Here is a 26,742-nt window from a genome sequence, read left to right on the forward strand (position 1 = left end):
TAAGAAATGATGGGATGGATTTCAGAACTCGCTACTGCTTACGGTTTTCCGTTGAGAAATTCTCTGGGAGTCAGGTTTGGAAAGGGTCTGATCCCTGCTATGACGACAGTGCTGGACCGCGCTATTTCCTCCCTGTTCTTCCTGGTCCAGCCTCTCCATCCCCACCCCCGGCTTCCCAGGCAGGGCCATTTGACCAGTGCAGAGGCCAGGGCGCAATGCTCAGCAGGGTCCATGCTTGGAGTTTAATGCTTTGTGCTCACCATCTCCAAATTCTCGATACTCTCATTCTTAAATGTGTGCTTTGTAAGTGAAGTCCGATGGGACCATGGGGCACCAGGAGATTGAGCCTCAGCTTTGACCATGACCCACCTCTCACCACCTCCTACCGCCTCCCTGGGGTGGGTTCTCCGCTACTCACTCCCCACCCCTCTGGCACCCCAGGTCCACCTGGCCTCCCGCTCTCCACCCCTGCCCAGTGCCCGCTGCCACCCTCTGCCTCTGGCTGGAGCCTGGGTGTGGGCTCAGAGAGGGCTGGGATTGGGTGTCTGCACCCCGTGCCACCCTGGAGTGGGACATGGCAGCTGCAGTCCCCGCCCTGGGCTGGCAGTGCTCAGGGTATGTGCTCAAAGGGTGACTCAGCAGGGGAGAGCCTCTGGCCACACCGATCCTAGTGTGTCCTGGGGAGAGATTGCAATACCCTGAAGCGTTGCCCATCCGTCGTACGACGGTGGGCCCCTGGGAAGGGGTTACGCCTGGCTTCACTTGCTGCTCCGGACCGGGGCGCTGTGCTTCAGCCCGCTGGCTGGTGGGAAGGGTGGCACATGCACTTACACACCGTGGGGTTGCAGGGAGGGGTCTGCACTTGCCCCCCAGAGATCCCTGTGCACGAGGGAGCACGCATGAAACACTAAACAAATGACAGGTCGAGAGAGACAGAGAGACAGAGACCCCAGAAGAGAGGAAAACACTTTGTATTTTACTATCTTTAAAGACCAAGCTTTTTGAATGAGGGGTCCCTTAACTTCAGTTTGCCATGAGTCCCACAGATTATTTAGCTGGTCTTAGATACAGCAGGGTGCTGACTGGCTCATCACGATGAACTGGGGTGATTAAAGAATTGGGTATTCAGACCCACACATGACTCAGGAAGTCTAGGTCCTGGAGAGCAGTATTTAATGGCCTCCCCAAGCGGGTTTTTTTTTTGGATGCCACCAGGTTTAGGAAGCACTGCGTGGAAAACAGAATTTTTTGAGATTCTTTCATCATGACCCATAGTAGGAAATACCTTTTATATGATGCCTGAGCCCACGCGTGCGCACTTACACACACATACACACACCCCCACACCCCCCCCCCAAATGCACACACACATACCCCTGAAATAAGTTTCACAGAATCATGCTTACTATTACCATATGTGATACTTACTTTTTTATGGTACTCTATCTAGTTCATAAAAAAGTGCTTGCCAAGGCTCAGAAAATTGATTCCACAGCCCCTCTGGCTTAAGACCTGCAGTGGGAGACCCTGTGCCCTGGGGGAATTCAGGGGTTTTCTGGCTCCATCACCCCAGTTCCCCTGCCTGGTTCTCTAGACTCTGACTCCGAAACCTCTTTCTTGTTCTTTCTGCTGAGCTGAGGTGCTTGGCCTGTCCGCTCCCCACCCCATACCTCGGATCCACCCTCTTCTGGGGGCAGTCACACACCCCCTCCTTCAGGAAGTCTTCCTGGACTGCTCTGCTCCCGTCTCTGTGGGCGGCTCCCTGCGCCTCCTGTATCTGTGATTGCTTGTGGTTTTTGTACCGAGAACTCATTTCCTGCTCTCCTTCCCCGCAGATGGAATCATTTCTCCTACCTGTTTCGTCCCTAGCATGGCCCTGACGGGTCCACCTGGGACATGAGTGCATGAGCCGGGCCTGTGCCCTGAGCCTGGGCTTCCCGCCATCCACCCCTGCCTCTTGGACATGTGAGCTTATCCAGGCTGGGCATTTAACCACCCAACCTTTTCCGATCCCACTGTCGGTCGGTTGTAGGCTGAAGCTGGGGGCTGAACCATGGGGGAAGGGGTGTTCTGCCCTGAGCCCTGAATGGGAGGGGTTCTCTGTAAACTCCAGGGGGGTGAATGATCCCCTTTCCACCCCACCCCACCCCCGACCTGTGGGCCTTTTCCCTGCCACTGGATCCAGGTTCCCTGGAGCCTTACATTCAGGAAGTTACTACAAGCACCTACTGCATGCTTGGTGCTGGGGGTAGTGAGATGATTGCTGATTCAGACTCAGCCTCTGCCCTTGATGAGCTCAGAGGCTGGTTGGGGAAGACCCAGGAGCAAGTGTGGAATTTGCTGTGACACAAACATGTGCAAAGTGGGCCAGGTAGGCAAGGGATGTATGAACAAGTACCTGTTTAGAGGAGTTAGGTATGTGGGAGTTTGGCGTGTCTTTGTGCCTCAGTTTTCTCCTCTGTAAAATGGGGATGATCTACTTCATAAGGTCATTCTAGGCTTAGATGAGTTAAAGTTAATAAATTGCTTAGAGAAATATGTACTAAACATTCTGTTCGTGCTTGTGGTGTATGGTGTGCTAACCTTGCAAAGATTGCCAAGAAGGGGGGGTTTTGCAAACATATGAGGCTGTGGAATCCTTTTGTTGGGATGACGTTCCAGACTCCATACCTTGGGAAACGCTGGCCTGGTGGACCAAGGCTACATGCCAAGGCCTTTCTAGAGGAATCACGTTTGAAGTGGGTCTTGCAGGGTGAGGGGGGGGTGTTCTCTGCAGTGACTGGGGGGGGGCATTTCAGGTGGACAGGACAGCTGTGTAAGGGCTGGGAGGTGTGACGGTGTCTGACATTTATGGTTTGTGCAGTTGGGTTCAGAGTGGCTGGACCAAGGGCTGCGAGTGTGGGGCAGGTGGGGCCTTCGGACCCTGAGGGTGAAGCCCCTTTTCTGCCAGCCCTACGGAGCTTGGGCTTTGGGTTGAGGCTTGGTCACAGTGGGTCCTGTGTCAGCGTTACTGGTATGGAGGAGATGGGGCCGGAGGAGGGAGGCAGCTAACAGGCAGTGTCAGGAACCCTGAAACAGGGCTGGGGCAGTGGGGATGGAGCCGCTGAGTGACGAGCGCTCAGAGTCTGTGCAGTTGGCAGCATCTGGCCACTTGCTGGACCACGGACAGGCCAGAACAGGTTGCAGCCTGGGGCTCCTGGACTGTGGGATGCCAGAAGCTGGCTGTTTTGCTTCCTGGAACCTTGCAAAGACTCCCCAGTGTTTTCTCAGCTTTGAAAAGGCAACAAAGCGTGGTGTTCACGTACCTTGTATTTTTGTAAAATACTTGTATTTTTAACATCTAGCGCAGGCTTGCGCGTATCAGGTGTTCCGTGGTTGCTTTTTGAGCAAGTGAGTGAACAAGTGCCTTGACCTCTGTCCTCTGGGAAGCCGAGGGGGTGGCCTCTGCCCCCCGGGCAGTTCTGTCCTTCTAAGAGGTCCTGGAGTGAGGTCCTTCTCTGTGCTCCACCCCCCACCAGGCCAGCTCTGGAAGCCACATTTAGGGGAGCCACAGAGGCCACCCGCTTTAGGGGGTCCTGCTTCTTCCTTTGAAGTAGGATTGGGTGGAAAATCACATGGAATGGCCTCGATGTAAATATCTGGTGAGGCCTTTTCTTAAGGCCCCAGGGTTTTCTGAATCTCCTCGCCCTTCCTCTGGCTTACCTCTCCCCCCTCAGCTTCTCTGTTATTTTAAAATCCATTCCCAGAGAAACAATTCCTATGGCAATAAGAACACGGCTGCAGGCTTCTCTTGGCTTGAACTGGTCCGACACTTCACTGCTGCTTCGAGAGTGTGCAAGCTGGACCCAGACCAGCTCTGCCTGGAGCAGGGGAATAGAGTAACAATAACTAACTGTTAGAGGATTTTCAGGAACCCTGAAGCAGATCCTATGGAAGGAGACACACGGCGCGCTGTTCTCCTCTCTGAAGAGTCAGGGGTCCCCAGCTTCCTTGCCTGGGCTTCCTTTCCCTGCCTCCCTGAAACCAGGGTCTATATGTTTCTTTGGTGGCCTGGACAAGACCACCTTGAAAGAAGCTGGACCCAGTCCAGGTTAATTCTGTAACACTTGGGCAAGAGGCGGGGGCTCCCACCTTCTGGGCCTCTGTCTGCCCTACCCCCAGCCGCCTCCGGAGTGATGGGCGGGAAGGTCAGAGCTGGCCAGCTGACTGCTGACCTTTGCCAGCTCCCCTGCTGCCTGTAACGATGTTGCCAAGCTTGTTCCGTCAGGTGTTAATGGAAGTTATGAGAAGCAGCCTGGGAAATGCTCGTGAACCAAGCTCAAGGGTTTCCTTAAGAAAGAGGGAGGGTGTGAAGACCAGGCTCTGGAGCCAGGCGGTCTGGGTCTGAATCCCCGCGCTGGGTGGCCCTGAGCGAACCACCTGACCTCTCTGTGCCTCGGTCTCATATGTAAAATGGGCGTGGGTTTACTTCCTCAGGTCGTTCTGGGGCTTCGGTGAGTTAATCTTCATAAAGCGCTTAGAACAGTATCTAGTAGACACTCTGTGTAGCCCCATGAAATGATAAGGCTTTCCCAGAGTGGCCAGTGTGATGATGGACCTTGCAAAGCTTGGGGAAAAGAGGAGTTTCGCAGACATCTGGGACCACTGGATCCGTTTCTGGGGAGCGTGTTGGTTAGTGTTGCAGATGCGGTGCTCTGGGAAACGCTGGCCTAGTGGGTCAAGGTTAAATGCCTCAGCAGTTATGGTGCCCTCTGCCTTTTGGAAAGGACCTCTGGCTGGGGTCATCTGCAACCTCGCCCCGCAGTTGCCCACCCTGGCGCTGTGGAGGAGCCAGAGAAACACAGAAGGGAGGGTCCTGTCAGGGTTTCGGAATCCCTGAGAGCCCGCTCAGGTTTTCAAGGCCAAGAGTGAGGGATGGGGGCAGGTCCTCTCTCCCAGCAGAGCTTCCACCACTGGGTAGGGTGGGGCGGTGGATGAACACAGAGGGTCGCCCTCAAAATATGATTGGGGAGCGGGTTGGAGGGTCTGGGGTCCTGAGATGCCCGTGGCGAGTTAGAGCCTGAGGAGTTCTGAGGAGCTTTGTGTCCCGGGAGTGTGACAGCTGAGGGGACCCTGTGTGGCCCCAGGATGGGGGAGAAGGAACCGGGGGACCCACAGTCAGGCCAGCGCTTCCCTTCATTGACTCAACGCCTCACAAGTAACCTGAAACTAATAGGATTGGGCTGAGATCAAATGAGGAAATGTGTTTATTAAATATGCAGGCTCATTATTACTCAGCGCAACCTGCTCCCTGGCCGAGGGCCCCCACCTTTGCAGCTGCCTCCGGCCCGAGTCCACCCTCTGAACAAGCCTGGGGGCACCAACACTTGCAGGAGGATGGATGTTTGCTGCGTGTGTGTGTGTGTGTGTGTGTGTGTGTGTGTGGTGTTGTTTGCACCCATGCCTGGCTGCAGTTTGCAGCTGAAACATTTTATGTCTTTGAAAGGGTCTGGTCCCCTCCCCCTTCCACATTCTGGAAGGTCAGGGACTGTGTGACATTTGCTGAGAAGTCCCCCAGTTCCTAGCACGCAGGAGGCCCGGCAGAGGGGCTTCTCTGCTTGGAGCCATTGTGAAAGGCTCAGGCTTCCCTCTTCCCCAGAGAGTACCTTCTGGAATCTGGCCCTGCTGCAGGTTGCCCGCTGACCCTGCAGCCCTGCTGGCCCCCGGAGGCGCCAGGGCCTTTGGGGAGAAGGTGGCAGCTTCCTTCTGATTTGGCTCCAGCTGTCTGCACCCCCGCCAGTTGCCTCTGGCATCTGACATTTTTGTCATTCCTGCAAGGGCTTATCTGGGGAATCAGCACTTACCTCTCCCTGCCCCTCCCTGGTTGACTTGGCCAGACGGCTGATTCTCCCTTCTGAGAGGTCTCAACCTGCCCGGACACCCTCTATTTCTGGGGTCATGGGATCCTGGGCCTCTACAGGGTTTGCCAGGCTCTCTCTCTCTTTTGTCCCCTAGCTGACGATGACGATTAGCTCAGATCCTGAAAGTCTTCATGCAAGAGCTCTGAATACGTACCTTCCTGGAGAGGCAGCTGAACTGATGGGAGAGACCCCTATATCAGGGGCTTGGAGGGAGCCCAGTCCAACCCCGTCTAGCCTGCTTCTTGTCTCTCTGGGTGCTCTGCTCATCACTGGCTACCTTTTAATCTCAAGCTGCTTCCTGCCTCAGGGCCTTTGCACTGCCTTGATCAGTTTTTACTTTTTCTTGGCCTAGCTAGTTCCTGCTCAAAGCTTAGAGATCTGCTTAAACATCACATCTTCAGGGAACCTTTTGCTGGCCCCCCTCCACAAGGTAAGGTAAGGCCCTTTTGTTAAGCCCTCAGAGCCTACTCTCATATTAGAAGTTCATGATAACTGTAAGTCAATCCTATAATTAATTGATTGATAATTAGTTAATAGTTGTCTATGCTATGACTGTAAATTCTCCGAGGGCAGGGATCTTGTTTGGTGCTGTATCTCTTGGTTCTTGCAGAGTGCCCGGATCACAGAGAGTATCCAGGAAAGGACTAACCACTTTGCAGGCTGTGTTAGCTTCCTACTGCTGCTGTAACAAATGGCCATAAACTTTGTGGCTTAAAACCGCACAAATTCATTATCTTACAGTTCTCAGGGTTAGAAGTCTGAAGTGGGTCTCCCGGGGATAAAAGGTATTCGCAGGATTGGTCCTTCTGGAGGGTCCAGGGAAGAATCCATTTCCTTGCTTTTCCCAGCTTCTAGAGGCTGCTGGCACTCCTTGACTTATAGCTCCTTCCTCCATCTTCAAAGAGCCTCCTCCAACCTCTCTCTCTGACTCTGATCCTCCTGCCTCCATTTTATAAGACCCTTGTGATTAGGTTGGGCCCACCTGGATAATAATCCAGGATCAGCTCCCCACCTCAAGATCCTTAGTTTAATCACACCTGCAAAGTCCTTTTTACCATGTGAGATAATGTATTCACAGGTTCCTGGGGTTAGGATGGGTCATTATTTAGCCTACAGCACGATCGGAAATGAAAAGTGAAAGATTTGGGGCCTTGAAGAGTTGGATTGAGCTTAGATTTCAAACAGTATTAAGACTGAAAGTGGCTTTGAGCCTCAGAAACCTGTTAAGACTCAGCCTTGTGTAAAGAGTCATGATAAGGGCATGGCCTTCCCACTGAAATTTTTACAGAGGCTGTGAGGTAGGGATTTAACTTTTGTTTCTTTCCCCACAAACCTCCCCTCACACTTCTACTGAAAAATCCATCTATTCCCAATAATTTGAAATGCTGCTTTTATCACATACTAAACTTCCCTATGTACACAGCCCTTTTTCTGAACTCTTAATCTGATCTGGTGCCAAAACTATACTATTGTAATTACTATATCCTTATTCTATGTTTTGTTAGTTGATAGAGCAATTCCTCTTTGCTGTTCATCTTTATCAAAATATTCTTAGCATTTGTACACTTTTTCTTTTGGGTGAATTTTATTTTATTTTTACAATTTTATTTATTTATTTATTTTAGTAGTTTGATGTATTTTAATAGCAAACTTACAGGAAGAGCACAGAAGACAGACGTTAAAAACATGTACTTGCATATAGGACAACTCAGTTAGAAAAGTATAGTGAATGGATGGAATCTATTGTATGACAAAAATGCTACAAACACCATTTAGTTGCAGTCAATAAGAAATTTACTTGTTTTAAAAAAATCCAAAAAAAATCCAAAGACTGGCATTGTCCAGAAAAATTTGACAGGTTTATTTCTAATTGTTATAAAGTTGAACTGCTGAAACTTGTTCACTGAAACAGTTTGACCTGCGTTAATGCTTTATGTCCCCGCATTTACATTAAAAATTCACACACAAATGAAAATGGAAAAGCTGCCAATACCTGATTTCTGTCCCCTATTTTTCCACCTGCAATCATATTCTTAGGTACCTTTTGACCCCATGGGGGGGAAAATCTAACGTTCAGAACTACCAATAACAGGAAGAGAAATTTTTTTTCTTTTAAAGAATGAAATGTTTCCCATCATAGTCGATTCTTAAGCACCTTCTCCACGCACGCGGCGTGCTATAGCTGGATGTCTTTTGGCATAATTGTTACACGTTTGGCATGGATAGCACGCAGGTTGGGGTCTTCCAAAAGGCCAACCAGCTAGGCCTCACTTGCCTCCTGCAAAGCACCAATAGCTGCACTCTGGAAGCGCAGATCTGTTCTGAAGTCCTGAGCAATTTCCCGCACCAGGATCTTAGGTACCTTTTGACCCCATGGGGGGGAAAATCTAACGTTCAGAACTACCAATAACAGGAAGAGAAAATTTTTTTCTTTTAAAGAATGAAATGTTTCCCATCATAGTCGATTCTTAAGCACCTTCTCCACGTACGCGGCGTGCTATATAGCTGGATGTCTTTTGGCATAATTGTTACACGTTTGGCATGGATAGCACGCAGGTTGGGGTCTTCCAAAAGGCCAACCAGCTAGGCCTCACTTGCCTCCTGCAAAGCACCAATAGCTGCACTCTGGAAGCGCAGATCTGTTCTGAAGTCCTGAGCAATTTCCCGCACCAGGCGCTGAAAGGGAAGTTTGCAAATCAGAAGTTCAGTGGGCTTCTGATAACGTCTGATTTCGCGGAGCGCCCCGGTACCAGGCCCGTAACAATGAGTTTTCTTCACCCCTCCAGTAGAGGGCGCACTCTTGCGAGCGGCTTTTGTAGCCGGTCGCTTCCTCGGTGCCTTACCACTGGTCGCTTTGCGGGCAGTCGAGCCATGGTAAAGAGACCTCCTGACTTAACCCCACTTCTCCTTCCGCTGGAGCTCCGCGAGCTAGAGGCAGCGCTGGAGTTGGAGAGTAACAGCGGCGCGGCGGCAGCAGCGAACACAATTGAAAGATCTTGGGTGAATTTTAGAATCATCTTTTCTTGTTCTATAAAACATGCTGTTGGGATTTTGATCTAGGCTGTGTTGACTTAATGGATTAATAGAATTCAATGTTTATAATACTGTGTGTTTTTCAGTCTTTCTGCTCCATTTATCCAGAGCTTGTGAGATTTATTCTTAGGCGTTTTGTAGTTTTTATTGCTATCGTGAATGAGTTCTTTTTGTTCCCTGACACTTTTAAATGTTGATGTCTGGCAAATAGGAAAGCTGTTGATTTGGGGTACGTTGATTTTATGTCCTGCTACCATAAGGCATTTAAAAAGTATATTTTGATGGTTTTTCAGGTGGCTCTCTTGGGTTTTTGAGGTAGAGAATCCTATAGTCTTCCAATGTGTGTGTCTGTGTGTGTGTGTGTGTGTGTGTATGCGTGTAGACGTTTGTGTGTATGCGTGTGTGTGTTGGTCACCGTGTAAGTCAACATCTTGGTTGACTTGGAAGAATGAGGCTTCATCTTTCTTACAAAGGATGTTGACGTAGAGGGCTCTGAGGAGAGAGAAAGGAAAGTGGGTTGTGGTTTGGTCTCCCCCAGAGTCATCTCCTCTGCTGCCTCTTCTCCTTGTTTACTCTGAAGAGAGGCAGACAATGTGTGGGTCCTGGACGAGGTTAGAAGATGATGGTATATTTGCCTCACTTCTTGGTTTATAGATAGGATATTTTTGGAGTCCGAGGACCCAGGATTCACACACCTTTCCCTCCCTCTCATCCCCCCTTTATTAAACAAATAGCCTAATAATAGACTGCGGTTTCTAGACTCCTTGTAGGGCCAGTCATTCCGATGAGGCTAAATTATTTCTGCCATTATCACGCATCTGCCCTCTCCTTCCCCATCAGTGACAACTTATTCTTCCTGAAAACAGCCCTGGTCCTAGACCATGAGCTGTCAGCTTCTGTTTGGTCTCTTTTTCTCTAACAAAGCCAGCATCTGTTTGAAGCGGGTGGGGAGGCAGATGCTGAGCTGGGAGTGGGGAGCATGTGAATTCCTCCCTCCCCCCACCCAGCTTGTCCTATGCCGGGAAATGCAGTTAAAATGAAAACCAAGGGCTATCTTGTTTAGCAGAGCCAAGAACATGAACCTATGTCCTTCTACACTGGTGCTCAGGTAGATGGTGTTCCCTGAAAACCACAGGTGGCCCAAAGCATTCCTAAGGCGAGAGAGCAGTGTTTCAGACTGGCATGACACTCTTTTATAGCCTGATGCCAGCCGTATTTTAGTCCATGCGTTAGCTGTCCAGTTGCTTCGTATGGACTGGGGCTGGCCGTGTGGGCCGACTCTGGTCCTCTGCACCCGTTGGTGGGGGAATCACAGGGACAGCTAAGACTGAGTCACAGCTGTGTCCCAGAGAATACAGAGGGCCAAAGTCATCAGTGCCTGGGATCTTGACACATCCTAGCAGGGAAGCTTCGGGGGGCCTGGGATTGTCTGCCTTGGTTATTGCCATATCACTGGAATCTGCCCATATGGAGCCAGAAATAGGTGATAAAGCCAAGTAGGTTCATGCTGGGTGGGCATCTGCCATCTGTGAGTAGGTAGGCAGGTCAGTTTATAAAGGTTCAGCCAAGTTGGGCTGCGGTGGGTGGTCCCAAAAGCACAGGCCTAATAGTACTCAGAACTTTGGAGTCAGGCAAATTGACATCAGAACCTTGGCCCCTCGTCTCGCTGTGGGCAAGTTCCTGTTACCTTGCATCAGTTTACACATCTGTGAAATGGGACTAATCCTAGCCAGTTCCTGTGGGAGCATTCAATGAGCTGTTTGAATCAGGGCTGTGTGTTCTACTTGGAATCTAGAGTGAACAGTGGCCCCTGGGGTGGGTTGTTCTGCCTTCTGGATGGCGGAGCACCTGGCCGTGTGGCTGCCACGGGCAGCTTTCCCCAGGTCCTGTCCTGGCTTGCTTTCTTCTTGTTTCATGTGCTTGTTCTGCAGCTGGACTTCGAGCCCCTTGGGGTCAGGAGCCCCATCCTAGATGGCTTTGTCTGCCCCAGCAGGTAACCCGGGGCTGAGCATGGAGCATGGGCTCAAACAATCCCTTATTGATTCAACCGCAGCCCAACTGGGACACCACAGTTGCTTTCTAGGCCAAGAAGTCCAAGTCACTCAGGATCCTGGAGTTGCATTCTAACCTGGAATGAACCAGGGAGTGAACAGGGGCTCGCTGGGCCATGACGCAGTGTGAGGGTCCAGGCATTGCACGAGCAAGGGGTTTGGAAGGAAAGTTCAATTCCCTGGCTGGCCGTTGGCAGGGAGGTGGGAGGGCTGGAAGTTGTCTGCCTGCTGGCCCGGGGCAGCTGCATGTGGGGACAGCTGTCTCAGCTTCGGACATAGGATCTGCCCCAAGATTAATAACAGAGCCTGGCCATGCCCGTGGGGAGCAGAGAGGGGCTTGGGTTACCGCGCACCAGGAAATTCGCCTGCCCCACTGACAGTGGGTGGGTAGCCGGCAGGATGGATGGGCTCTGGGGGCTGGGGGTGTCTGGGCAAGACAGCTCAGTGCGGGCCCAGCCAAATGCACCCCGATGGGATGCAAGCTGACCCTCCCAAGGGCCACTTTCTTTCCGTTGGACCCGAAACCGGCAGGAGCTGATCTCCAAGAATTATGTGAAGCGTTGGGAATGGAAACCAAATGTTGGTGTCAGGTAGAGAAAGCTGATGGAAGCTCTCGGCCCAGCAGGCCTGGGAGCAGCAGGGGTTGGGGCTCCGGTGGCCAGCACAGATGTTTAGGTGAAAGGGGGCCTGACATCTTCTTTCAAAAAAGGTTTATTTTCCCCCGATTATATTTATCATAGATCATTCGGAAAATATGGAAAAGTGGAAAGAAAGAAATAATTTATAATTCCATTTTTGTAGGTTTAAAAATTTTAATTCTTTTTATTGTGATAGAATACACACAACTTAAAATTTGCCACCTAAATCACTTTTACATGAACAGTTCACTAGCATTAAGTATATTCACATTGCTGTGCAACCATCGCCACTATCATCTCCAGACCCTTTTCATCTTGCAAAACAGAAACTGTGCAACCATTAGACACTAACCCCCCATTTCCTCCTCCCTGCCAGCCCCTGGCAACTGCCATTCTACTTTCTCTCTCTATGGTTTTGACTACTCTAGGTGCCTTGTATAAGTAGAATCATACAGTATTGGTCCTTTTGTGACTAGCATATTTCACTTAGCATAATGTCCTCAAGGCTCATCCATGCTCTAGCATGTGTCAAAATTTCCTCCATTTTTAAGGCCGAATAATATTCCATCGTATGGGTGGAGCACATTTTGTTTATCCATTCATCTGTTGATGGACACTTGGGTTTCTTCCACCTTCTGGCTATTATAAATAATGCTGATAAGGACATGGGTGTACACATTTCTCTGAGTCTCTGCTTTCAATTCTTTTGGCTAGATACCTAGAAGTGGAATTGCTGGGTCATATGGTAGTTCTATTTTTAACTTTCTTGAGGAACCATCACACTGTTTCCCATGGTGCCTGCACAATTTTATGTTCCCACTAACAGAGCAAATGGGTTCCGATTTCTCCACATCCTTACCAGCGCTTGTTATTTTGTAAATTTTTTTGGATAGTCGTCATCCTAGTGGGTGTAAAGCGGTGGTTTTGATTTGTATTTCTCCAGTGATTAGTGATGTTTAGCATCTTTTCACGTGCTTATTGGCCATTCGTTCATCATCTGTAGAGAAATGTCTATTTAAGTCCTTTGCCCAGTTTTGAATCAGGTTTTTTTTGTTGAATTGTCAGCGTTCTTTATATATTCTGGATATTAACCCCTCATCAGATATGTGATTTGCAAATATTTTCTCCCATTGTGTGGGTTGCCTTTTCACTCTGTTGACTGTGTTCTTTGATGCATAAAAGTTTTAAATGTTGATGTAGTCCAATTTATCTATATTTTCTTTCGTTGCTTGTGCTTTTCATGTCATATCCAAGAAATCATTGCCAAATCCAGTGTCAAGAAGCTTTGGCCCTACATTTTCTTTTCTATTTTGCCCTAGGCGTTTTGCTCTTTTAGGACTTACATTTAAGTCTTTGATCCATTTTGAGTAAATTTTTGTAAATGATGTAAGGTAAGGGTTCAATGTCATTCTATTACAACGTCATTCTATTACGACGTCATTCTATTACGTGTGTATAATTTTCCCAACACATTTTGTCGAAAAGACTGTCCTTTCCCAATAATTCCATTTTTGAGAGCCATATTTCCTTTGGTATTTGCTGTGTGCTTGCATATATATATATATATATATATATATGTATAATTTTGCACGGTTGAGATCACACAGGATTTGTTAAGGAGGAAAGAAGTGGTCTTCAGTCATTATGTAGGTATTCCAGATGCCCAGGGTTTAGCAGGGACTGTTAAACGGTTGCTGAGTGTGCAGAAATGGTTCGGAGAAGGTTACTGTCTTCAAAGTCCAATAGAGGAGACTAAATGAACAATTGTCACAGGACGTCTGGAGTCACAAAAGTCTGGACAAAGGGATACAAGGAAACAGAGGCAGGAGCAATGTGGTACCCAGGACAGCTGGGGAGGCTTCCCAAAAGGGGTGACATTTGAGGTGCCTCTGGAGGAAGAAGAGGCAGAGATGGGGAAGACGGAGGACAAGGAGTGAGCAAAGGCCCAGCAAGAGGGTGGGAGGGGGCCTGGCATGGTGTGGCCCTGGGTTCTGGGAACGAGAGACAGAAGCAAGGATGGAGGTGAGCATGGTTCACCCTGGGGGCCATGAGGAGCCTCTGGAGTTCTGGAAGGATTGGAGTGGAGTGATGTGGGCCACCAGATATGACGCCCATCAGAGCCTTGCAGCCATATAGAGTCAGGGGCTCATGTTATGTCACCAGTCTGCAGAGAGATGAGTACAGCTTGGCAAATGGTAAAATGGCAAATGGTAAAACCTTCCGGAGAATATCTCACCAGTCACAATTCACCACCACCCTCTTTCAAGGCCTGTGGAGGCTGAGGCATAATGTAGCACAGGGGAGGTGATCTTGCTTGGGGGGTTTGTTTCTGAGGACAGTATAATTTGATGGCCAAGGGTCTGACTCGTAGTTTGAGTCCTGCCTCTACCACCTGCCAGCTGTGTGACCTAGGAGAAACCATTTCTTCTCCACAAGCCTCGATTTCCTCATCTGTAAAGTGGGGACAGCCATCATATCTACCCCAAAAGTGAAGGAGAAGATTTATAATAGACTTTATCACATTAGGAATTATTATTATTTTTTAAATTAATTAATTGTTTCATTTGTGGCTGTGTTGGGTCTTTGTTGCTGCGCGTGGGGTTTCTCTAGTTGCGGCAAGTGAGGGCTACTCTTCATTGCGGTGCGCGGGCTTCTCATTGCGGTGGCTTCTCTTGTTGCAGAGTAAGCGCTCTAGGCACGTAGGCTCAGTAGTTGTGGCACACGGGCTCAGTAGTTGTGGCGCATGGGCTTAGTTGTTCTGTGGCATGTGGGATCTTCCCGAACCAGGGCTCGGACCCGTGACCCCTGCATTGGCAGGTGGATTCTTAACCACTGTGCCACCAGGGAAGTCCCGGAGGAGAAGATTAAACAAGAAAAGTCTTCAAAACACTTGGTATTATCCATCTTGGATCATGTGTTTTAACTTCTAATTTCATTTGTAAACTTTTATGAAAGTTGCATATGTACATAGTTTCGAGAACCAAATAGTTCTACAAGGCTTAAAATGAAAAACAACAGCCCTCCCTCATCCACTTCCTTTCTCATGTTCTCCGGAGACAACCACCCCGACTCTTCTAACTTTTCATATTTTTAGTATGTGCACCCACATCTCTAAGATACGTAGTTACATTGCTACAGCTTGATTTTTCTGTTTCGGGCATTGGGTATCAGTTTTCCACTATGAAAGGTGAGAGTGGAGCATCTTCCACACGCTGCCCTCCCCTTCACACACATTTCCTGTGCCCCCATTTTCCCAAGACACTTTATGTCACAATTCTAGTTAGCATAAGACTCAGGTCTTACATTTTGTGCCAAGTGATAGCTGAGCCATGCAGTGTACTACGGTGGCTTTTCCTGAACACATTTTTCTTTTTTTTTTTGTTTGCGGTACGCGGGCCTCTCACTGTTGTGGCCTCTCCCGTTGCGGAGCACAGGCTCCGGATGCGCAGGCTCAGCGGCCATGGCTCACGGGCCCAGCCGCTCCGCGGCATGTGGGATCTTCCCGGACTGGGGCACGAACCCGTGTCCCCTGCATCGGCAGGCGGACTCTCAACCACTGCGCCACCAGGGAAGCCCCTGAACACATTTTTGCCCCTTCTTGTTTTTGTTCACTTAGCTTTTCTGTGTTTTTATTAATCCATCTCCAAACTCTCTCCCAGTTGTGCAGATTTCCTCCTGACACTTCATGAGCTATTCCATTACTTTCATCTTCTTCCGGCAATTGCTCCTTGAACCTCTGATCTGCTGCGATCTGGGCAGGTAGAAACCTACAATTTTGGGATTGCTCTTCACCAACAGCCTGGGAATTTCCTTTGCCCCCAAGCTTCCTCCCTGTATTGGGCACCCTCTTTCCTACAGTTCATATCCACTCTTTTGGGTTTGCTGCCTCATTGTGATGGAACACATCCTCCAGTAGCTTTCTGAGAAAAGGTGGCATGTTTACGAGGCTTAAGGTTAGGTGTTCTACCCAAGAGCCAAGGCTGAGACATTTATATATTTCTCCTGCCTGCCTTGTCCACGGGGCTTTACACCAGGGTCTCCCACTGACTTCCCATCATCCTCAGGTTAGACTGCCAGGGATCCATAAACCCAGCAATGTGAGCTTATTCCTCTGAATTCATACATTTTATTAGTTTCTGGCCTCTTACAAATTCCTTTCCTTTCTCTCCAACTTAGCCATGCACTCAGTAATATGTATTTTTGATATTTTAACCAGCATCATTAGTTGTGCTGAACCAGGAAGGATTTTGCGCACAAGATAAGGGCCTTGGGTGGGGGAGGGGAAGAGGGACCATCTGGGGAAGATAAGAACTAGAGCCTTTCTTCAAAGGCCACAGAGAAAATTGCCTGTAGGGAATTCACACTCAGACACTCCAGGTGGGCCTATGAGTACCAGGAACTATGGAGCTGACTGAGGCAGAGTCAACTTTGCATGGTCCAGGGGCTCATATGGGTCAGACACCCCCTGGGAGCAAAGACCCAAACTTCAGCCCAGTCACAGGTGCAAACAACCGGGGACAAAAGCAAGGGACAAAAAAGTGAACACACAAGTGAACGCCTGACCCACCATCTTCCAGGAAACTGAGGCCCTGGCCTCACCTCTCCTCAGGGGCAGGTCTGTAATTCCGAGTTGTCCTGGAGCAAAGTCCTCTTCTGTGCTTTGTTCCCACCAGACCAGCTTTCCAGAAGCCACTTTAAAGAAGCCACAGAGGCCACCAGCTTTAGGGGTCTTGCTTTTTCCTTTGAAGTGGGAGTGGGCGGAGAAGGAGTTTTCCAGAAAATTCCTTGAGGCAGCCTCAATGTAAATATCTGGTGAGGTCTTAGGAATTGGGAACTGCTTCTCTGGGGCCGGGAAGCTGAGGGCCCGCTGCAGAGGGCTTGGGTAGAGGGGTGGGAAAGGGCCTGGCCAGCTGGGGCCTCCCACACACCCCCAGAGCTCCGCTCCGCTCTCTCCTCCCCTGTGGCTCCAGGATTCCCTCCGAAGAGCATCCCCCCTCTGTAGGTCTCCTCTTTGGCCTGTGCCCTTTGCCCCCACCCTGCCTCTCCAGCCTGACCTGCTAACCAAAGCCTTCTGTGCGAGGTCAGCGCTGCCTGGCGGATGCCTGGGGGATGGGGAAGCAGAAGGGAAGGGGGATGGGGAGAGCCCCAGCCTTCAGAGCCGGAGCAGATGGCGAAGAAAAGAAGCTTGTTTTCCTCGCCGGGGGTCTGGTTCCAGTACAAGAGGGCAGTTTCTCCAGTCTCGGGAGTTTGCTTGCACACAAGCACACGTGGGAATGTGTGAGTGGGGGGGGTGGGTCACCCCCTTTTTGCTGGAAGTGCTGGGGCCTGCTGGGGATTCTGGTTGTTGTTTACCTTCCTGAAGGCCTGACTCTGTCTGGGCTGTGAATTCATCCCGGGCAGGGGCCGTGACCCACCCCCCTAGTTCCTGTGTACCCTGGGTGTGTGTCGGCACAGATCTGGTTGAGTGACAGCTGGTCCCAGGAGACTTCAGGCGGAAAAGAGCGTCTTCGTCTTCTCCAAGGCTCTCTGGGGGAGGGAGCCATCTCTGCATTTGGACCCAGGTCTAGAGGACTTAGAGCTTAGAGACAGTGTCTGTCCTGCTCACTGAAGTCCCTGGAACACCCTCGATGCCTGATTATAATGGCAAACACTTCATTCGTGCTTATTCTGTGCCAGGCCGTCTTCTTCCTGTGTTACGTATATTGACTCATTCCTCACAATGACCCCACACGTTAGGTGCTGGTATTATCCCCATTTTCTAGGTAGGGAAACTGAGGCCCAGGGAGGGAGAAGTCACTCTGGGCTTCACAGCAGAGCTGGGATGTGGGAGGTGGGTGCCGAGGCGGGAGAGTTCTCCAGATTGGTGGAAACGGCAGGGGCAGAGGCGCCCCGAGGGCAGCGGGTCTGGCCCTTTTGAGCCATCCGCACCCACCCCTGCGTCCTGTCTGTAGGCACCTTCCAACAGTTCCTTTCTTTTCGCATCAGTTGTTTTGTACTGCATGCCTTCTGTATTAACTAGGGACCGAGTTTCCCAAAACCAGGCTTATGGTCACATCTGGGAACCCCGGAAAGGTGGCCAAGGTCTGTGACCCAGTTCCCACTTGTCTGAACTGAACCTCCCTCCACAGGCCTGGTGTGGCCACCGCTCAGCTGTGTGGCCTGGGGCCAACTCTGTGTAGGAGGTGGAATAAAAGCCCCCAAAGGTGTCCACATTCTACTCCCCAGAGCCTGTGAATATGTTACCTTACGTGACAAAAGCGACTTTGCAGATGTGACTAAAGGAAAGCTGTTGAGGTGGAAGATGTTCCTAGATTCCAGGTGAGCACAAGCTAATCACACCGCCCTTCTAAGAGGGAGGCAGGAGGGCAGATGTGACGACGGAATTAAGAGGTCAGAGTGATGTGAGGAAGGGGCCTTGAGCCAAGAACTGCAGGCAGCTTCCAGAAGCTGGAAGAGACTCGGGACAGATTCTCCCCTAGAGCCTCCAGAGGGAACCAGCCCCATCGACGTCAGCCCCGCCGACACCTTGACTCCAGCTCAGGGAGACTGATTTAGGACTTCTGGCCTCCAGAGCTGTAAGATAATAAATGTATATCATTTTACATTGCTAAGTTGATGGTAATTTGTTACAGCGGCCCTAGCACACCAACACGCCATGTCCCCACTCTGAACCACAGTCTCTTCATCTGGAGAATGCTCACAGCACCCACGTCCTGACTCCAAGGCTCTGGGGGTCAGAAAGCAGGAGACCTTCCATTCTTCCGGGCTGTTGCTGGAACTTACTGTCACCTAAAGCAGGTTTCTGCCCATCAGCGGATGAATGGATAAAGAGCACGTGGTATTGACATGCAGTGGAATGTTATTCAGCCTTTAAACAGAAGGAAATCCCGCCACTTGTGACAACACGGGTGGAACTGGGAGACAGAATACTAAATGAAATAGGCTAGGTGCAGATGGACGAATACTGCATGAGGCCACTTATAGGAGGGACCTAAACTAGTCAAATTTATAGAAGCAGAGAGTGGAATGGTGGGAGGAGGGGCAATGGGGAGGTACTAGTCAAAGGCTACAAAGATGAGTAGGTTCTAGAAATGCTGTGTAGTTAACAATGCTGTAGTGTGTGTTTAAAAATTTGCCAAGAGGGTAGATCTTGCGTTAAGTGTTCTTACCACAGAATAATAGTAATAATAACCATGATGATAAGTAGGGCAGGAGGAAACTCTTGGAGGCAATGGATATGTTTGCGGCATAGATTGTAGTGATCGTTTCCCTAGCGTACCCTTACCTCTGAATTCATCAAGTTGTATCCATTAAATATGTACAGCTTTCTGTATGTCAATCATACCTCAATAAAATGGTTTAGAAGAAGAAAACAAGCGGGTTTCCAGGCCTCACTGTTGTGAGGTCTCTTCTGGAGGGGAGAGACCCCTACCCGGAGGAGTTCTAACCAAAAGCTCGGCAACCCCACCACAGGCCTGATTAAAAGAAACCTTTCTAGCAGGAAAACTGCACGTCATTAGTTTTCAGCTTTTTCTTGTGTGAACGACCGTTGGGAGGCCTGGTTCACAGCATCCTGCAGCTTGGGATGCATTTAATTTTCTATCTTGATCCCATGGCAAAACCCACAGATAGGAGTGCATTAGCCGGCCTGGTCCTGGCGGCCGCGCTCCTGGGATGGATGAGCTGCAGATGTAAGGGCCCTCCTGAGCTGCCCTGTGGGAATCACCTGTCTGCGGGCGTTCCTAGAGGGACAATGGCACTGCAGAAACAAACCAAGAACTTGAAAGTGCGTCTCTCTGCCAGATGCCAGGGGAAAGGGGCAGTTCTTCTCCGGTGATTTTGTGTCTTTCTTGTGGCCAGCCCTGTGGTGCCTGGAGGACTTGGGCAAAGCCGCCAGATGAGAGGCGAAAGGTGAGGGGAAGGTGGGCTGCCCGAACAGGGGGACATCTGCCTTCAGTCACAGCGGAGAACAAAGTGGGGCTGAGGAATTACATTGGACCACGCTTCTCTGGAGGCTGCAGCCTTCGGGTGGGGTCTCAGCCCTGGGGTCGTGCACACAGGGGCTCTGGAGAAAACCTTCTGGAACTTAGCTGTGTTCACGTCCTGCCCTTGCTTACAATCTGTTCTGAGGGCTCCCCCCGGCCTCGGGCCAAGGCTGGAACCCCGAGGCCACTCCAGCCACATACAGCTTCTCTGGCAATTCTAGCGCTTTCAAGCTTTTGCAAATGACCATCCTCTTCATGAAAGTTCCTCAGGCCCGTCTCGGAGTCAGGCTGATGCTGGATGCTGGGGTCCTTCCCCTCCGCCCAGGATCGTGTGCATCCTGGGAGGGACCTGGGAGGCCTGGACCAGTGGCAGCAGGAGTGAGAGGGTGACGTAGCAGCCCAGTGGGTGCTGAGGAGACAGCATAAAGCCCTGGTGCAGGCGAGGGGGCCGAGATGCTGGGGAATGGTGCTGTTTGCTGAACGAAGGGCCGAGGTGTGGGGAAGGGAAGTGGGTTTGGTGTGATGCTGGGTTTGCATCTGAGCCTGGGGAGGGTGCAGTGCCCGGACGTCCTGGAGAAGATGACGGGGGGCCTTCCCCATAGAGGTCTGGAGTGGACGAGATCCCTCCAGGCGGGCATAGAGGGAGAAGGGGGAGGGTTCATGGGATCTGCGGGACCCCGACATGTAGATGAGGCTCAGAGAGGGCGGAGGAGGGGAGAAGTTGACAGGGTTCAGAGAGTCAGGAGGGGAGATTTGGGAGACAGGGACTGAGGCGCAGGCGTATGGACTCCTCTTTTGAGAACTGCGACCCCGAAGAAGAGGAGGAGAGAGAAGGACGAACCCTGGGCATGGGGACCCGGATCTGGTGCGAGAGCCTGGAACATGCAGGTCACTGGAGTAAGATCCAGTGGAGAATGGACATGAAAGCATGGAATATATAGGAGTTGGGAGGTGGGGGGACACCTGGCATGGCCTCTTGATCCCAGGTGAGCTGAGAGGCGGAGAGGCCACCTGCTTCCAGGTGAGTGGGAGGGGGAAGACTCAGCCCTGGTAAGCCTGGAGGACGCTGGGGAAGAAGCCAAGGCAGTGTGCGCCTGTGGGCTCAGCGTTCTCAGTGGATTGGGAGGTGAGCGGCCTGCAGGTGGGGGGAAAGGAGAGGAGGGGAGGGGAGGACAGCAGAGCATCTTGGTGGGGGACCAGGAAAGACTGAGCTGCCACCGGCATGGAGGGCCCTGGGGGGACCAGGCAGGACGTGGCTCTGGGGGATCAGAGTCCCTGGGCAGTGGGGCAGGTCCGGGGTGGTTTGACCTTACCATCCCTCCCCGGCAGAGCCAGGCATTTCCTCCTTAGGGCTCCCCCAGCATCCCAGGTCCTGGCCTGTTCTCATCACCTGCCTCCTACTTCTGTGGTCCTTCGCATTGTCTGTGTCCTTCCCCCAGATCGCAGATCTCCTTCCTGCTCTGTCAGCCTGTGACCACGTCAGGGGCTGGTGCCTAGAAAGGGCTTAATAAAAGTTAATAGACGGGGACTTCCCTGGTGGCGCAGTGGTTAGGAATCCGCCTGCCAATGCAGGGGACACGTGTTCGAGCCCTGGTCCGGGAAGGTCCCACATGCCACGGAGCAAATAAGCCCGTGTGCCACAACTACTGAGCCTGCGCTCTAGAGCCCGGGAGCCACAACGACTGAGCCTGGGTGCCACAACTACTGAAGCCTGCACGCCTAGAGCCCGTGCTCTGCCACAAGAGAAGCCACCACGGTGAGAATCCCATGCACCGCAACAAATAGTAGCCCCCGCTCGCCGCAACCAGAGAAAACCCACGTGCAGCAATGAAGACCCAACGCAGCCAAAAATAAATAAATAAATTTATATTAAAAAAAAAAGTTAATGGACCAAATGGCTCACCCTCAGGAGCTCAGAGTGTCTTTGCTCTGGAAGCCGCAGTTAGACGGGGTGAGTGGACAGTCGTTCACTTCTGTGCCTGACATGCCCCACACGGTGGCTCTGCTTTGCTGGAAATGCTCTCCGAGCCCCTGGCTGGGGGATGATTTTGGAGACCCAGGTGTTTAAAGAACTACCTGCCTGGAAAGGATGTAGGGCTAAGGCTTTCCCTGACACCGCCAGTCCTGTGGGTGGTAGAAGCCTGGCCCGGGCCGGCTGGAGGACGTGGTACCTTGCTCGGCCAGTCCAGTTTCCCAACTGTTCTGGCTTCTGGGCGAGAGGCAGTGTTGCTCGGGTCCTTCTGCCAAGGTGGGGGTGATGGCCTCTGTAATAGTCCCCCAGCTCTGATGCTGCCTTGTGAGTTCCATCTGCTGCTGAGGAGGAGGCAGAGGCCCAGAGAGGGATGGGGCCTGTACAAAGTCACACAGCAATTCCTGCAGCTGGTCCCCCCAATCCAGAGCTCTGGAAGCTCTTGTGAGGAAGACCCCTGGAACCCACTGGCTGATCTCAGATGGAAAGGGCAGGATCCGCTGTTGTCTACCCATGTTTCCCGGCTACCTGCTGGAGGGGTTAATGGGCCATCCATGAGTAGTGCTGATAGCAAGATACCTCTAAAAGGTAGGAAACAAAGGCAGATTTGAGAAATGGTGATCCCAAAGAAAAGGCAAACTTCACAAACAGCAGGATGTAATTCGGAACACTGCACTCATTCTCCTGGATTTTGCCCTTTGCAGGGGAATTGAGGCATTCCGTAGAGACTCCGACAGCTGTGGGTTTCTGGGGTGTCACGGGCCACCCAGCTGGGCCTGGTGTTTAGAGCCGGAACCCCTTTCCTTTGGAAGGGATGCAGGTCCAGAAGGTGTTCTGCTCACAGGAGACTCGCTTGGTCGTAATTGTGTGTGATCCTCGGCGGGTATCAAATACCAAATTCCACAGTCAGTCCCTTTCAGCCGTCACATTCCTCAGATTCTTATCAGTTTTTTTTTCCTCAAGTGAACACTGGGAACCACTCTCCCCGCTGATTGCAGAAGGAGGGGAGAAAATTAAAAACAGGAGTCCTGGCTTTCGTCCCCGACTCTGCCACCAGCTTGCCATCCACCTTGGGTCCTTCCCTTCTTTTCTCACCTGTAAAGAGAAGGGGTTGGGACAAGATGATCTTTGCAAAATCTCTTGTGGTACAAAGCTTTCGTAATCTTCCATCCAAGTCCATAGCAAGATGCCGTCTGGAAAATACACCTAAACAACATTCCGACTGCTTCACCAAGCAGGAGAATTTTCCAGCACATCTGCAGTGGTGGGAGCTTAGCAGTGGCGGCCTTTCCATGTGTCCCCTCCCTCACGGGGCACCATTCCTTCCCCTGAATGTTGCAGCAGAGATTCTCAGAGATGGGCATTCTGAGTTCCAAGGGGCTGGGCCCTCAGGGGAATGTTCCAGTAGTTTGCATCTCCCTGCCCAGCAGTCTGCTGTATGGCCTTTGGCCGTACCTGTTGGCATCAGTAACCATGACTGTCACTACCACTGATTTTCCTTTACAAGTCACAAACTGCTTACACATTCGTTTATTTTTGTGGATCCCAGGCTGTGTGCTATTATTCCCATTTTAGAGAGGAGGCCCCAGAGGCTCGGGTGCCATGAAGCCCGTTCAGCTAGGCAGAGCAGAACCAGGACTGGAGCCCGGCTCTCCTGACCCACCCACATCCTGGGCATTTTCCACATCCCATAGTGTGTGGGGTCACGCAGCTAGTCAGGGGCCTTGCATGAGGCAGGGGCTCCATGGACATTTGTGCAAATCGACGAGTGATGCCCCCTTGGCCCCGCCATGCAGGGCCAGCGTCTTGGTTGGCATTCAACAGTAGGAGTCTTGAGGCACGTGCTATGCTGATGTTTATGGAAGCGAAACATTTGTATCCCAAGGATCCTAAAACTCCAAACCAAGGAGGTGGTCAAGCCAGAGCAGTCTGACGCTCACAGACCCGGATAGAGTCTCTGAAACTGTCCATCATCTAGTGGAGAAAGAAAATGCAGATACTATTGGGTAAAGAGCAAAGTCTTCCTTTGTCCCAGAAAAGATAGAGCTAGTTCAGGATCATGATTATATTTCCATTATTAAGTACAATCAACGGAAGTGCTCAGTAAACGTCACTTATCCCCGCAATGAGTCCGCAAGGTGCCGCGCATCTGTTCTGGACCTGCCAATGGTCCTCGTGTCCACTGGGGCACCAGGATGCGTTTGGTCGGTGAGTGACCTCTGCGGAAAGCGGAGCTTTCTTGTGTCCAAGATCAGGACAGGATCTAGCAGCGTCTTTCTCAAAGACACAGTCCTTCGTGGTCTTTCTCAAGTGCACCGTCTCTCAAAACCACCTGCTGACTCAGATTCTGTGAGGACGGGCCCCAGGAATATGCATGTGTAACAGGTTTCCGGGCGATGCTGAGTAAGGAAGGTGACCCTATCCACTTGAAGGAAGTTGGAAGCTAAAGCAGGAGTAAGAGTAACGTTTACTGAGCGCTTACGATGTGCCAGGTTCAGGGGTTCTCGTGAAAAGTGCTGGTCATGGGACCACTAAAGTGCTTGGCCAGAGGGCATCTCAGTGCGTGGTCCTCGTAAACGTGGGCAGGAACGCTGACCCCATGCAACGCGTTTGGCCCCATCTTCTCACAACTTGTGGCAGAATGCTCAAAACCACATGGTCTGTTCGGCCAAATCATATACTCCCTTAGCTGCCCTCCTCTGAATGGGTAATTCAACCCCTAAGTAGCTGATGTTCTGTGCAAGGCTCTTTCCAGCCTCCTCTCAGTGGGAGGAGGCCTCAGGAATTCTCAGCTGTGGAAGGTGCTATAGGATGAATGCAGACAATAATTAAGTGGGAGGAAGCCCAGAGGCTGCCTGTGTCACAGCCGTGCTCCCTGGGGCTTGCCGGCTCTCCAGCCCGCCCCCACCCCCTACGCAAATCTGCATTCGCCCTCCAAGTCTCCGTGCACGCGGGACCCTGGAGTCTGTGCCATCGCCCTCCTTTTTTACAGAAACGTTTGGTCAGTTGCCGCGGGGCTTTCGGATCAACATCTTTACCTCTAAAAGTCAGTGACCTTAAATGTCCTTAAATTCCTCCCCAGTGTTGCCTTGAAACGGACCGTTCCAGTAAAAACGCCTGTGAGGAGATGCAGGCAAATTGACCCGCTTATCCAAACACTCCTACTGGTTTTTGTGCCCTGAAAACCCATCAGGCCTTAGTGTAACGTACACTCAGCTATCCTTACATAAACAAAACCCTAACTCCGGACAGTGGTTTAGGTGGATGAGAGATGAGAGACGGAGAGCAGCGTCAGCCGTACAGACACTTACTTTGTTGGGAGACAGCACGTAGTGGTCCGTGGGTTGGCCCCGTTTGGATCCAGGTGGTAAAGCCCATTTCAGGGGGCTTCCGCCAGGCCTCGGCTGGTCCCTTCATGGTCTGTGCCCGTTTATCCCAAATGGGCTCAGCCTCTGCCCTCCCCCCTGCCACCAGAGGGTCCTCCTGGAACACCACTGACCGGGTTCCCCTCTCATTTAAAAATCTTCCGAGTCTTCCGGCGGCCTGGGTTCGATCCCTAGTCGGGGAACTAAGATCCCGCAAGCCGCGCAGCGCAGCCAAAAAACCCCAAAAATCTTCCATGCCTTACCTCCTCTTTTCCAGTAGGGTGAGTCTCCATGCTCTTTGAGGGTCAATTGTGTATCTTCACCCTCCATCCGCCAAGTGGGTGTCCTGCCTCTGCTCACCGTTCCCCTCCCAGGATGGGGCGCCCACTACAAACGTGCGGGCAGCTCATTGCACCCATGGCCCACCCTCCGGAAGCAGTACCTCCCCAGCCTGAGTGGAAGTCTGCCTTCTGGTGGGTGTCGTGTTCTGACCCGACTCCGGGCCCTCTGCGGCCCCACAAGCAAGTGTTGTCTAGCTCCCCTGCACTTATCTTGGCGGGGGGGAGAGCTGGCCTCCCAGAGCTGCCTCCCGCCACCACGGCCGTCAGCTTATTTCTGCTCAGTATATCTGAACGCTCCATCGTCGACAGGCCTCCGCTGCTGGAGAGGGCAGATGTGGACCCGAGGGGTGTGGGGCCGTCCCCTCCACGTCACCAAACCTTGGGCTTCTGACCTGTCCTCCTCCCATGGACACTCACTGCTCTGCAGGCCAACCTTCCCCTCCTCCCAACCCTGGTGTCCCCTGCTCAGAGGACAGCGGTCGCAGCCCTCTCCTCCCAGTGCACTGGCTCTCAGTTTGTTCCTTTTCCCGTTGGGGCTCACGGCAGACACCAGGTGGAGTCTCCAGGAAGCAGATTCTGAGATGCGGTCCAAGTAGGAGGACGTGTATTGGGGGCGCCTCTTAAGATTGATGCCCGTGGAAGGGAGGGGCAGAAGCAGGAGTTAGAAGGAGAAGGTGAGCTTTGATGTGGACCCAGTGACAACTACCATTGACCTCCAGGGGGCCCTGCACCTACAATGGCCCTTCGAGTTGTCCTGAGGTCCATATGACTGAGCCTTTCATCTTGTGCAGGGACCAGACACTGGACAGGGCCCCAGGAAGAGCCGGCCCTTGGGCAAGGTGGTTCTGGGCAGCTGAGGTCTAAAGACCCTTCACTGAGGGGGATCTGGGTGGCACAGCCCAGGGTCCACCATATGTGGGCCAGTGCAGAGGGGAGCGGGGATGTTCCCGACGTTATTCTGCTCTTAAGACGGCCTGAGAGTGCCTTTGCTTTCTGCATGCTGCACACACCTCTGACTCACGCCTCTGACTCACAGTGAACTTATTGTTGGCGAGAACCACTGCGCCCCATCTGGGGCCTGTCCGCTGGGTTTTGGGGCTGCAGTGCAGGACTCCACATTTGCCTGGTCATGTTTCATCTTGTTAGACTTGGCTCCTTGCTCTGGGCTGGGGAGATCTAGCTTGGATCCTGACCCCCTCCCAAGACCCAGGCCCTGCTTCTCCCAGCTCCTGGGCTTCCGCGGTTTCTCTCAGCAGCCCCGCTGCCTTCGTCATGGTCTGTGGCACGGCCCTCTCCCGGCAGCACGGCCCCAGGTGGACAGACCACCGTATGCCGAGACCCACGCACTCAGGGTGAGCTCTAAGTCAATTCGGCAGGGTAGTCAGGGGGCTAAGGGCTGGGCTCGAATCTGGGTTGTCTGTTGACTTGTTGGGTGGCCTTGGATGTGCCTCGGTTTCCTT

At 51.7% G+C, this 26,742-nt stretch overlaps 1 protein-coding gene and 1 pseudogene across 1 annotated transcript in view; one reads left to right on the forward strand and one right to left on the reverse strand.

Annotated features, from left to right (window-relative positions):
• COL26A1 (collagen type XXVI alpha 1 chain) overlaps positions 1–26,742 on the forward strand; it is a 173,244-nt gene that overhangs the window by 7,495 nt on the left and 139,007 nt on the right. The gene's annotated exons all lie outside the window — the stretch shown is intronic.
• On the reverse strand, positions 8,369–25,582 carry LOC112399978 (histone H3.3-like; annotated as a pseudogene).

The sequence above is a fragment of the Neophocaena asiaeorientalis genome, unplaced genomic scaffold, assembly GCF_003031525.2.
Source record: "Neophocaena asiaeorientalis asiaeorientalis breed wild unplaced genomic scaffold, Neophocaena_asiaeorientalis_V1.1 scaffold461, whole genome shotgun sequence".
Taxonomy (NCBI): Eukaryota; Metazoa; Chordata; class Mammalia; order Artiodactyla; family Phocoenidae; genus Neophocaena; species Neophocaena asiaeorientalis.